Raw genomic sequence first — 12,283 nt, forward strand, 5'->3', positions numbered from 1 at the left:
ATACTGAGTGCTATAGTTAGCCCGGTTAAGTACGCCTCGTACTCAGCTGCATTATTGGAGCAGGAAAAACCGAGCTTAAAAGATAGAGGTATGGTGTCCCCATTTTCACAGCTCAGTACAATCCCCACCCCATTTGAGGTTGCTGTAGCTGATCCATCGAATCTCATTGTCCATTTCTTTCCTGGGATTTCTGCTACTGCCACTTCACCCGGGATCTCTTCACTTAGCGAGCTTTCCTCCTTTCCTGGGAACTGTGCCAGGAGGTCAGCTATAGCTTGACTCTTGACGGCCTTGGGGGTCTTAAGGTCTATGTCATATTGAGAAAGTAGGACTAGCCATTGTGCGATTCTTCCCGTCAGGAGGGGCTGGTGCAGGAGTGCTTTGATGGGGTGTGACTTAGTCACTAAAAGAATTTGGTGAGCTGAGAAATATCTCTTTAGCCTCTGTGATGCGTAAATAACCACTAGACAAGCCTTTTCTATCCTGGGATACCTGGTCTCGGCGTCCTTGAGTGTTCTGCTCACATAGTAAATAGGTTGCTCATTTCCATCATCATCCTCTTGCGCTAGCAGGGCTCCTATTGCTTGGGCATTTGATGCCAAGTACAATAACAGGGGCCGCCCACGTACTGGTGCCTGGAGAGTGGGCAGATGATTCATGATCTGTTGGACCCTTTGGAAGGCTTTCTGTTGTTCTGCTCCCCATGTGAACTCAATTCCCAGGAAGCTTTTGAGTTCCTTCACTGTTGTTGGTCTTTTCATTGTGGCAATGGCTGCGGCTTTGGCTGGATCTACACTTATTCCTTTGTGATGTACCAGGAACCCAAGGAACTTTCCTGCAGATACTCTAAAGGCACATTTTATGGGGTTCATGCTTAGCTTGTACTCTCTGCATCTTTTAAAAACTCGTTCAAGTACCTGAAGGTGTCCTGTCCTAGTTTTTGACTTGACCATGATATCATCCACGTAGTCTTCCATTTCCTCATGCATCATATCATGGAAGATGGCTGTCATGGTTCGCTGGTATGTGGCTCCTGCATTTTTGAGGCCAAAGGGCATCACAGTGTAATAAAAATTTTCGATTGGTGTCCTGAATGCTGTCTTCTCGGCATCCTTGGCAGCCATACGAATCTGGTTGTACCCACTGTACCCATCCATGAATGAGAACATAGAACTTCCTGCAGCGGAATCTACAAGGAGATCGATATTAGGGAGTGGGAACTCATCCTTAGGACATGCTTTATTCAGGTTGCGGAAGTCTACACAGCAACGGATCTAGCCGTTCTTTTTCTTCACAGGTACTATGTTAGAAAGCCATCTGGGGTGCTGAATGGGCTTAATAAAGCCAGCTGCTAGCAGCTTCTTGACCTCTTGAGTTATTTGGGCTTCTATGTCGGTGTGAAAGACCCTGGCTGGTTGGATTACTAGTCTAACTCCTGGGTCCACATTGAGGGCATGGACTACTAGCCCGGGATTCAGACCAGGCATCTTATCATAGCTCCATGCAAACACATCTGTGTATTCTTTGAGCAAAGCTACCAGTGGCCCTTTTTCTTGTGCTGCCAATTGACTATTGACGAAAACAGGCTTGTGGGATCCCAGCTCAGCCCCCAAGTTTACTTCCTGCAATTCTTCCTCAGGCTGAATTTGGGTCTCTTTACCTGGTTCATTTGGGACTTCCTCTTGGGCTATCATACATTCTGGTGGTCCGGGACCTTCCTGCACGATGCACTCAGGTCCCGCGCACCTTCACAAGCGGTATATTAATCTTCCCCCGGGTTCCCGTACCACTACACACTCCCGGGATCCTGAGGTGCTGGGCTCCTTCTTTTGCCTTTTTCTCTTCAGGGGGTCCCTCAAGTCATGGGTACCTCCTCCTTTTTCTTTTTCCAAGATAGGTGTTCCTGGGGTCCCTGGCATGGGACTCTCATTATCGGGTTCTAGCTCATCATAGAACATTGTTTCTGCAAAGTTTACTTCTCCTTGGCTGAAAGGGTTATGGTTGGCAGGGATCCGTACAGGCCTCCCATTCAATCTCCCTTTAACACATTGATGGTATGGAGATGGTATAAGGCGGTGCTTATGGAGCCATGGCCGTCCCAGCAGTACATGGTAGGACACCTCTGAATTGATTACATGAAACCTGGTTAAGGCTACTATCGGCCCCACCCTTAGAGCTAGTTGTATATATCTTTCGGTTGATTCTACGGATCCCCCAAATCCGGTTATCTCCATGGGAGCCCCTAGGATCCTCCTTCCAGCTAAGCCTACGGCTTCCAAGGTATTTAAGGCTATGAGGTTGAGTGATACTCCTGTGTCTACTAGTGCTCTCCTGATTTGGACACCATTTATGGTGGCCATTAGATAGAGAGGCCTGCGGTGGTCTGAATGCTCAACCTCCATGTCTTCATCGGTGAAAGTTATGGCATTGGTTGTCTCCAGGAAAGCTCGACTGGCATGTGATTTTGCTGTGAAACATTCCATTCCTGAGTCTGCTGCTAGGTCATGAGAGATTCCGTAGCCACCCTCCTTGCTTCTGGTCCAAATCCCAGCTGATTGAATAGTGATCTGAACTTGGGATTCTTCTAGAGGGTCCTGACTGTGCTTGGGTGGAAGGATCCTTCTGGCTCTTCTGCTTCTGCCAGGTTCCCATGGATTACCACAGCTGCCACCCCCTTTCCTTTGTGGTTGGGCAGGGGGTTCCTTTGTACTTCTGGTTCCTTCTGGGTAAGCTCCAGGGTTCCTTTTCTTAGCTTCCTGTGAAAAAGCCTGCGGAGAGTCCAACAATCTTTGGTGGAATGTTTAACATAGTTATGAATCCTGCAAAACAAAGGATTTTTCCTTTCTTCCTCGGTCGGTGGCCTGGACACAGTGAACGGCCTAACCACTCCATCCCCGATCCATTTGTCGAGGACGTGGTTTAATTCTTCTTCAGTACATGGGATTACCGGTGGTTCCTCGAATGTTTTTCCATCGGGCCTCTTCCTTTTTTCTCCTACTGATGCTGTCATGGCTTGGGATGCTAGCACCCGCTTCGCCTTCATAGTTTGTGCTGTCCTTCTTGTTCTCAGTAACAGGTCAGCGAACTGTGTGATGCATAAATTTTCGAGGTTGAGTTTGTAATCGAAAAGCATGTTAGAGACACAAGTCTCCACGAGTTCCTTTTCTTCATGGTCCCCATAATAGTCTAGGGACACATCTTCAAATCTTTTGATGAACTGGACAGGATCCTCTCCAGGCCTCTGTCTTACCATCTGAAGACTTTGGAAGGTGACTTTGTCCTCACCAGGGTAGTACTTTGCACAAAACCTTTCCATCATTTTGTCCCAGGTCTTAATGGACCTAGGTCTCAGAGTGGTGTACTAAGTGTATGCTCTGTCCACTAGGGACTTAGCAAACTCTCTTAGACACAGCTCCCGATCTCCTGCGTAGGGGCCCATGGTGTAGACGAACCTACTCACGTGTTCTACTGCACTTCCATTCCTTCCATCAAAAGGGTGGAACTTTGGTGGCTCATATCCCTTGGGATATGGCTTGCCGAGGAGTTCTGGTGGGAATGGGGGATCCCGAGAAAATTACTTGGGGATCCCGGAAAGTTTTCCCCTTTCTTGTTCCAGGAGGGCACTGACATCTGCCAGTGTTAGGTATTGGGGGTTAGTTCCTCCTCCCACTGCTGACCCTCCCTCTGGCTGGGCTCCATCTTGGTTGCCCACGTGGGGGGCATTGTCTCTGACTTCCTGTGTCTTGCCTTCTTTAAGAAGGCGAACTTCTTGTTGCAAATCTTTCAACATCATAGTCATCTGAGCTATAGGGTCTAGCTCCTGCCTTGCATTCCTCTGTTCTGACATGGCCTCGTGCTCTGCTAGGGGCACCTCGCCTCTTTGTCTGGAGGCCACTTCATTTTCTCCCACGGGCTCAGAGGCCGTGGGTGGCGCATTAGTACCTTTACTGTTCCTTTGTCTTGGAGGCATGTTCTGCGAAGGGATTGCTTCTTCCCCTTTTCTTTACCCAGTCCCCAGTGAAGTCGCCAAAATGTGAGAGTGCCCTTTTTTTTTTAGCACTATGGCCCAAGGATCCTAGGCCGTGTGAGAGGTTCTTGGTGGACTGGGATCAATTCTCCGCAGCTAACGGGTTGATTTAAGAATAGATTGGTGCACAGAACAAACTTCCTACGATTACAAAACAACTAAAAAATATTCGTATTGAATGACATTTAACAGTAAAGGAAATGCATAATAGATGAAATATAATGCAAAGAACACGTTAGGGATCCTCTAATTAGTGAGGTATGTCTCATTAGTTTCTTTTTAATTATGATTACAAAGCTCACTAAGACAGATGCAAGGTTCAAATGAGTTCAAAAATTACAGACTTTGATAGCCATTCAAGCTTCAAAGACTTGCAAAGTTTGAATTCGTTGAATCCGAGCGTGTACTGTAGTGGCTGCCTCTGGGATACCGGGAACAGATTCCTCTGTTTTCCCTTTAGCTTTACAGAGTCTCTCCTCAATCTTTTTGAAACTTTTGAGAAATGACTTTGAATGCCTTGACGAATGACCTAAGCATCCATAATCGAATGCCCTATCCTTTTCCTTTCCCCCCTTTTTATAGCACAGCTTCGGGCTCCTGGGGGTACTACCGATTTTTCCTTTTTGCCCTTTGAAGTCGGTTCAGAGCCTGGTTGTTTCAGGATTATGTCGTTTCCCTTTTTCTCATAGTTCCTTTCTTTTTTGCTGCGACCGGATGAAAGTCTCCCAGCTAGTTTTCCATTTCCAGATTTTCCCGTTGGTTGACCTGAGGTGTTTTGGCTTTTGCTCCAGCTTTCCCAGCTTTCCCAATTGTACTTTTCTTGTCTCTTTCTTCAAATGGTTGGAACCAAATCTCCTGCATCTTTGCTTTGTACTTCCACTGTGTGCCTGGTTCATAAGGTCCGCGTGCCTTTTGTCTTTTTTTTCTCTCTTCAAATCTGCTTCAGTTTCACCTCACGCGTCCGGGGATCCTCTGCCTCTGGTATTGCTTCTGGGCGTCCCGACCCAATTCTTCCTTCTGGGCTTGCTGTTTCCTTTATTTGTTTTCTTGGGCCCTTTTCTTCGTGGACCTCTGGATCAGATCCTCTGGGCTCCTTTCCTTTTCTTTCTTTTCTCCTTCCTTTCCTTTGTTGTGAGAGCCCACCCTTTATTCTCTCTCTCTCTCTCTCTCTCTCTCTCTCTCTCTCTTTTTGTGTGAAATGGGCCTAAAGTCTTTTTCATCTCTTTTTTGGGCCTATTTGTGGCTATTTAATTATTTTGCACCTCAACAGCTCCATAAATCCTAGCCCTATAAATGTAGACAACTATTTATTTATTTATTTACTTCCACTATCACCCTATAATAAATCTATATAATTAATCCAGTTCACCTCTTATTTATTTAGTTTCACTATCAAGTCCAACCTAAATCCTTTTCAGTTTAGCTTAAAGGGGGAAAAAAAAAGTTGAAGCCTTCAGGGTTTTGTGTAAGCCTTTTTAGTTTAAAGAAAGAAATAACAAAAAAAAAAAAAAAAGCGTTGAAGCCTGTGGTGGGCCTTTTTGTGATTTTGGGCTAGACTATCTCCTGTTGTATTGTGGCCCAAATATTATAGATAGGAGAGTTGGGACCGGTCTAATTGTAACCCACCTTGAACCGGCTTGTGCGCAAACTATGCCCCATTTGCTGAAACTTTAATCACATGCCCACAACAGACACAGTTACCATAGAAGAGTCACGACAGACAAATGTGATAAAACAATGATGAAAGAAATAAGTTACTGTTAAGGCAAGACAAGCAAGAAATCCTTAGTCAAAACAGAAAAAGAGACACATTCTGGGTGAGGTTACAAAGACAAGATGAGAAGTAGTAACAATAAGTGAGAAAATCGAAGAATGAAAGATCAATTTGCCATGTATGATTGTGTTATGGGGCTAAGGCTGAGGAGGAAACCACTTTCTCAACGTGGGTAACTTCATAGGATGATCCTGCCATGGAAATTGTCCACTATGAGGGAATGGGCTTGAATGACTTGTGCCCAAATGAGTCATTTTTTCCTAACAAATGGTAGGCTTTTAGAGAGAGAGAAGAGATTAGCCTATTGGTGCATGCCTGCTATTTTACATTCTCTGTTTTTTTCTTCTTGATTCTCTCTTTCTTCTCCATTTTTTTTTTTTTGGTTATTTCTAATTCTTTATCTCCTCCTTTCTTTTCTCAATGCTTACCCCTCTAGTAATGTTGTGATTCTCTCTTAGTAGTTACTATTGCCGTGGTGATGATCCCCCCCCCCCTCTTGTGCACGGCAAGGGTCCTTTATATACTGCCTGCCATGACTAGCTTTTACCATATTAGTCTTTAACTACTTTTGTCTAGTCTGGGTGTCCTTGTCGACCACCACTGGTTTGTCAGCTGTCCAGCCACCACCACTTACCTATGCTAGCTGCGCCACACCCTATCACCAAACAAAGAAGATTATTTCTTTTGCTTGCTCACTGTGGGATTCTTATCTGTAACGGTGTAGGTGTTCTCTCTTTCTATCCCTCATGGCATACACCTAGTGGTTCCATCTCATCCTTGCTTCTTTTGGATAATATGTCATTCTAGCAAGACATTTCCCCCAAAAGAACTTGAGCGGGAATCCCAGTAGAGGCTTTCCCCTCTCCCCACCACCAAACCATATCCTCTCTTACCTCTGACCCATGACCCACCACTTCTTGTATTAGCTGGGTACAGTTTGGTGATGTATGGGCCTTACGTGTGCTCTACTTCTGTGTACATCCAAAACTTGTCCGCTGCTCATGCGTTTGTTATGGTCTGGAGGCTCGTTTGTGCATTCTGCCGCTCACCCTTAACCCTTTATGGCGTGAACTACTTTCTGATTTCTCATTCTTTACAGCTTGCTTCTTTCAAAGGCTGGGCCTTACCTGGTTGTGGGCTTTCCCTTCTTGAGCCCATTCTTTGTTCTTTCCATAATCCTGCTGTTTCTACCGTGGTGTTATTTGACTCGTGCCTGTTGGGCCTCTTTGGGCCTGCTACCTATTCTTCTCTTAATGACTTAATATGGTAATTAGTTTTTTACTCAATACTACTTTGGGATTTTCTTGACCCATTTTATTGCTTGTGGGCTCTTTTGTCCCATTTTTTTCTTTTTGAGCATCCTTGGCCCGTTTTCTAATTTTGCATACCCATGGGCTTTTACTAACTCCCTTGGGCTTCCTTGGTCCAATTACCTTATTCCTCATCCTTGGGGCTCATAAGCTTTCCATCTACCCCTTACTTTCTTACTTCATTACTTTGGACTTGCTGTAGCCCATTCTTACTTTGCTACCTTAAATAATACCCATGAGTTTTCTACTTCTCTTTCTAGGCTCCTTGGGGCCCATTCGCTCTCCTTAAGGCCCATTTATGTACTTTATGGGCCTATGAACCACTGCTCCTACCATCTAGGCTTAATGGTTCTTTTAACCATCCACTAACTCTTCTCTGCCCATATTGTTGGGCTTCTTTCTGCTATTGGGCCTCAAAATGAGCATCAACAAAGCTTTCAGGGTTTTGCATGACCAAATAGAAACATAAGGAGAGAGAGAGATTGAAGATTGTAACGTAGAGGGAAGGTTTAAAAAAAAAAAAAAAAGTTGAAGCCTTTAGGTATTGCGTGAGAAAATAGAGAGTTTGAAAGCTACCCACCTTCCTACTCTACCATTTCGCAGTAACAACTGCCTATTTGATTTCCTTCCTTCTTGTCTTCCTTTCCAAATGGTGTATAAATACTGACAGAACTTGCCTGCTTTAGTTAAGGTATCTCTACATCTTAGTTCTTTTTTGTCCCATTATTTTGCTTTATGATTTCTATTTCCCTTATTAGATTTTGTTATAATTGTATGTGATTCCAACTACTTAGTGTGACTCTGATTTCTTAGCATAGTGCTGTGGTGTTTGCTTCCACCGTCTACTTCAATATCATGATTGTATAACATGGATTGATTTTTAGAATCAAAGCAAATTGTTTTTCCTGGTGTTTCAATTTTCTGCATAATTGTGTTTATTGTGGTCTTTGGTTTAGACTTGGTTTGATATTCATAGTTTTAATTTTAAGTCACTGTGCAAGTTTTTTTATTTTGTGCTAAGATTGTGTTTTTAATCGAGATTTATAAGGCTGCTATGGTGTTGCTGATTGTCTACTGCATCTTTTTTGGGGTGTTGAATTTTTGATTTCTGGTTTTTTTAATTAGACCTCTACCTCTTTTGGGTCTGTTCATTTTGAGTTTTTTGATTGTTGGGTTTTTAAATATATTTTTTTCTACTGTTTTTCAACAATTGATATCAGAGCATACTTCAATATCATGATTGTATAACTTGGATTGAGTTTTAGAATTAAAGCAAATTGTTTTCCTGGTGTTTCAATTTTTGCAGTAATTTTTCTGCATAATTGTGTTAATCATGGTCTTTGGTTTAGACGTGGTTTGATATTCATGGTTTCAATTTTAAGTCACTGTGCAAGTGTTTTATTTTGTGCTAAGATTGTGTTTTTTAGTTGAGATTTATAAGGCCTAAATCTCTGATATTCATGGTTTCAATTTTAAGTCACTGTGCAAGTGTTTTATTTTGTGCTAAGATTGTGTTTTTTAGTTGAGATTTATAAGGCCTAAATCTCTCTCTCCACCTAGGATGTATCGGTTTCAACTTCCGATTAAATATGTAATTAACTTGAAATATGTCTGGAAAGTTGATGCATCCCATTAAAATACGTCTTTCAAGAAGAGCAAAACATTATAGTAAACATTTTATGCATCCTATTAATCTGGGTGGTTCTTACTTGCAAGTTTCAACTAACCATTAAATATGTAATTAACTTGAAAGACATATTGTAAAATGTCATGCTCTTATTTAGTTAATTAGTTAATTACGTACTTCAAAAAATTAGTTCTTTAGTTCAAATTAGTTAAAAAAATTAGTTCTTTAGTTCAAATTATTTTAAAAATTTGTTCTTTAGTTCAAATTAGTTAAAAAAAGAAAGAAAGAAAGCAGAGCAAATTAGTTCTTTAGTTCAAACATTATATAAATTATGTCTTTAGTTCTTTTTTGAGCAATACGTCTTCCACATATTTTCAATACGTCTTTCCCATTTAATATCTGAAGTTGAAAGTATGTAATTAATTTATGAAAAAATATTTTTAATTAATTTTATAGATCTATTTCATGTGAGAATGATATATTTTTAATGGCAAATTTTAAAAGAAATTGGAAGGAAAACCTAAATTGCAGGCAATTTTTTATTTTCAGTATCTTGATAGGGGATATGTAACTTTTAAACTTGACAATTTTTAAACTACTATTGCATACTGTTCAATCAGAGGCATTTGTAAAATTGTTTATGCCCAAGCCAATGATAATTGAATGATTACTCTTTACCTTACTCTGATTAAATAAGCTGCATTTACTCAAGAACTTCTCCACTATTAGATTTGGTCACATATATTTATGGTTTCTATTTCCCTCATTGGGTTTCCATAGTAATTTTTCTATGTCTTTTCATTTTTATACTTTTCTTGGGAATTATATACAATTGAAAAGTTGTTTGACAACATTTCAAATGATCAAACGGCAATGAAACTTGATCATAGCACAACAGTAAGCTATCAATAATTACAAACTTACCATTATTTGCAAAATCAAACATTATGTTATAATCCACAGACTGTGTTTTAGGAACCTCTGAAAAAAGTATAGTATGCTCATAACCATTATGACAAAAGCAACTAACTTCCCAATTAGAAGAAATGTGAAACTTCATTTAGGCAAATCATGAAGTAATTAAGAAAGTATTACCCTGCCACCTGCGAGTTGATTTTCTGTTCTTTAAATCAGAGTAGAGAAGGGGAGAAGTTTATTCATTTTCTTGACTGTTTGAATAAGGAGAATAGCAAGCAACAAAAGTTCACTTACAACCGTTGGATATCTATTGATGAGCAAGTATTGAATATTGGCAAAAGTAACTGAAAGAGAGGCATCCAAACAAACAGAGATAGGGAAAAGAAATCTCTACAGAACAGGACAAAAGACACTAACATATGTATCCTATCCTAATAATCTATATATGCTAAATAGCACGACCTATAACGTTCCCTATGACAATATCTATATAGAGGGATCCAAAAAATGTATTATTAAATACATGTAAATAGCTACAAATTGATTAATGTCCACATCAATTACTTAAGACAAAGTTATTAATTTTGGTGATTGTCGGTTTGTTTTTTAGATTTATATCTTGTCCGATGATATGGTGTAATAACATAAACACATGGCTACTTGAAGTAGCATGTGAGTGATGTTCGTTAGTGTAGGAGTCGTTTGAATTGTTCAAACTTCATCCTCTTCAACCTTTGCATTTTTTACAATGAAGATATACTTGCCACCATTTTTAATTGATTCATATAAATTATGTTTAAACAGGATGACCAAATATAGATTTTTTTTATAATTTTAGTTGATAACAATAAAATATGTGTATGATTTTAATTGTAAGAATATTAGAATATTATGGAGAAGAATGATAGGTTCATTATATTTTTAAAAATGGGAAATTGTCATAAATAATTGAAGTATTTGGTTGTGAGAGGCAAATGATTTGAAAGCTTCATGTTTGATTCAGACTGGGATGGTGTAAGTTTTGAAATAAATGGAAAGGTAATATACTTTCATGAACTGATTTATTAGATAATCGAAAACAGAGGATGTTGAAGAGTCTTCGCAATAAAAATTTGTAAATTATGTTTAAAGGTAAAATAAAAATATTGTTTTTGGCTGTTAAGTTACAGCACTATTGAGCAACATAAAAAGGTCCTTTTATTTTTCTAACAACATTCAGTTATAAAATTTGATATTAAAATTACTAATGAATCAATTATTGAAAGCATAATATGTGTGGTAATGGGTAAGATTTTGGCACAGTATTTGGTGGTAGTATATTTAGGTTCCTCAATCAAATGAAATCCACCTAAATGAATTAGATTTTTTTTTTTTAAAATACAACATTGTTTGTATTTTAACACGTTTTTTTATAAATAAATAAAATTAAAGATGAGAGAAAAAAATATTTTAATAGATTTGGAGGATGTGGTTTAATTTAGATGTTAAGTTAAAAGATGATGTTTTGATTGTCAAATAATGAAGTTTGTAATTAAACTTAAATGAGTATATTTCATGAAATAGAAGTAGATATAGTTGTTGGCTGGTATTGACTTTATCAATGCTAATGCTTAATTGGAAAACAATTTGATTTTCCAAAAATCTTTTATTATTAATGAAGGAAAGTATTTGATTTGATTTTTTTGACACAATATGAAGAAATAATACAAATCTGAATTAAGTTCATATAGGCAGGAAAATATAAAATTCTAATATCATTTGCATCTTTGAAGGTTCTTCTTCTTTGATGAGTTTTGTTTTGTAGCTTTTCGATGATTGATCAGATCTTGAAGGAACATGTTATCGTCATTTGGTTTCGCATCTTCAACATTAGAGGCAGAGCACATTGATGGGATGGCATCATCATTGTCTTCTTGTTTTGATCCACTTGCATCATTATTTGCGTTTGTTAATGGTTTTGTATCAAGAACTTGAAATGTGTTTTTGTCTGAAGTTTGATTTGCTTTTTTTATTTTATTTTATTTTATAATTCTCCAATGATTCCTACACCAAAGTATGTTTATTAAATTATATTGTAGATTTTTTTTTTTGAATGAATTTGCAAATAAATATAGCAATAGAAAGCTTACTATTGTAGTATCAGCATTATTTGTGGTGGATCACTTGGATCGTTATTTGTGTGTGGGGATGGTTTTGTATCAATAACTTCAAATGTTTTGTTGTCAAAAGTCTGTTCTAGACTTTTCTTGATTTCATCTTTTTGCAGTGGTTCCTAAAACACAGTCTGTGGATTANATTTTTATCTTCTTTTGTCTTTCTTCGAATGAGAGTCTTCCAGCGTGCCTTTTGTCTTTCTTTTCCTTATCAAGTCTGCTTCAATTTCTCCTCATGCGTCCGGGGATCCTCTGGCTCTGGTATTGCTTCTGGGCGTCCCGACCCAAGTCTCCCTTCTGGGCTTGGTTGCTGTTTGCTTTATCTGTTTTCTTGGGCCCTTTTCTTCGTGGACTTCTGAATCAAGTCTTCTGGGCTCCCTTCTTTTTCTTTCTTTTCCACTTCCTTTCTTTTTATTGTGAGAGCCCATCCTTTCTTTTTTTTTTTTTTGTGAAATGGGCCCAAGGTCTTTTTTT

This window comes from Quercus suber, unplaced genomic scaffold (assembly GCF_002906115.3).
Source record: "Quercus suber isolate HL8 unplaced genomic scaffold, Cork oak 2.0 scaffold_965, whole genome shotgun sequence".
NCBI lineage: Eukaryota > Viridiplantae > Streptophyta > Magnoliopsida > Fagales > Fagaceae > Quercus > Quercus suber.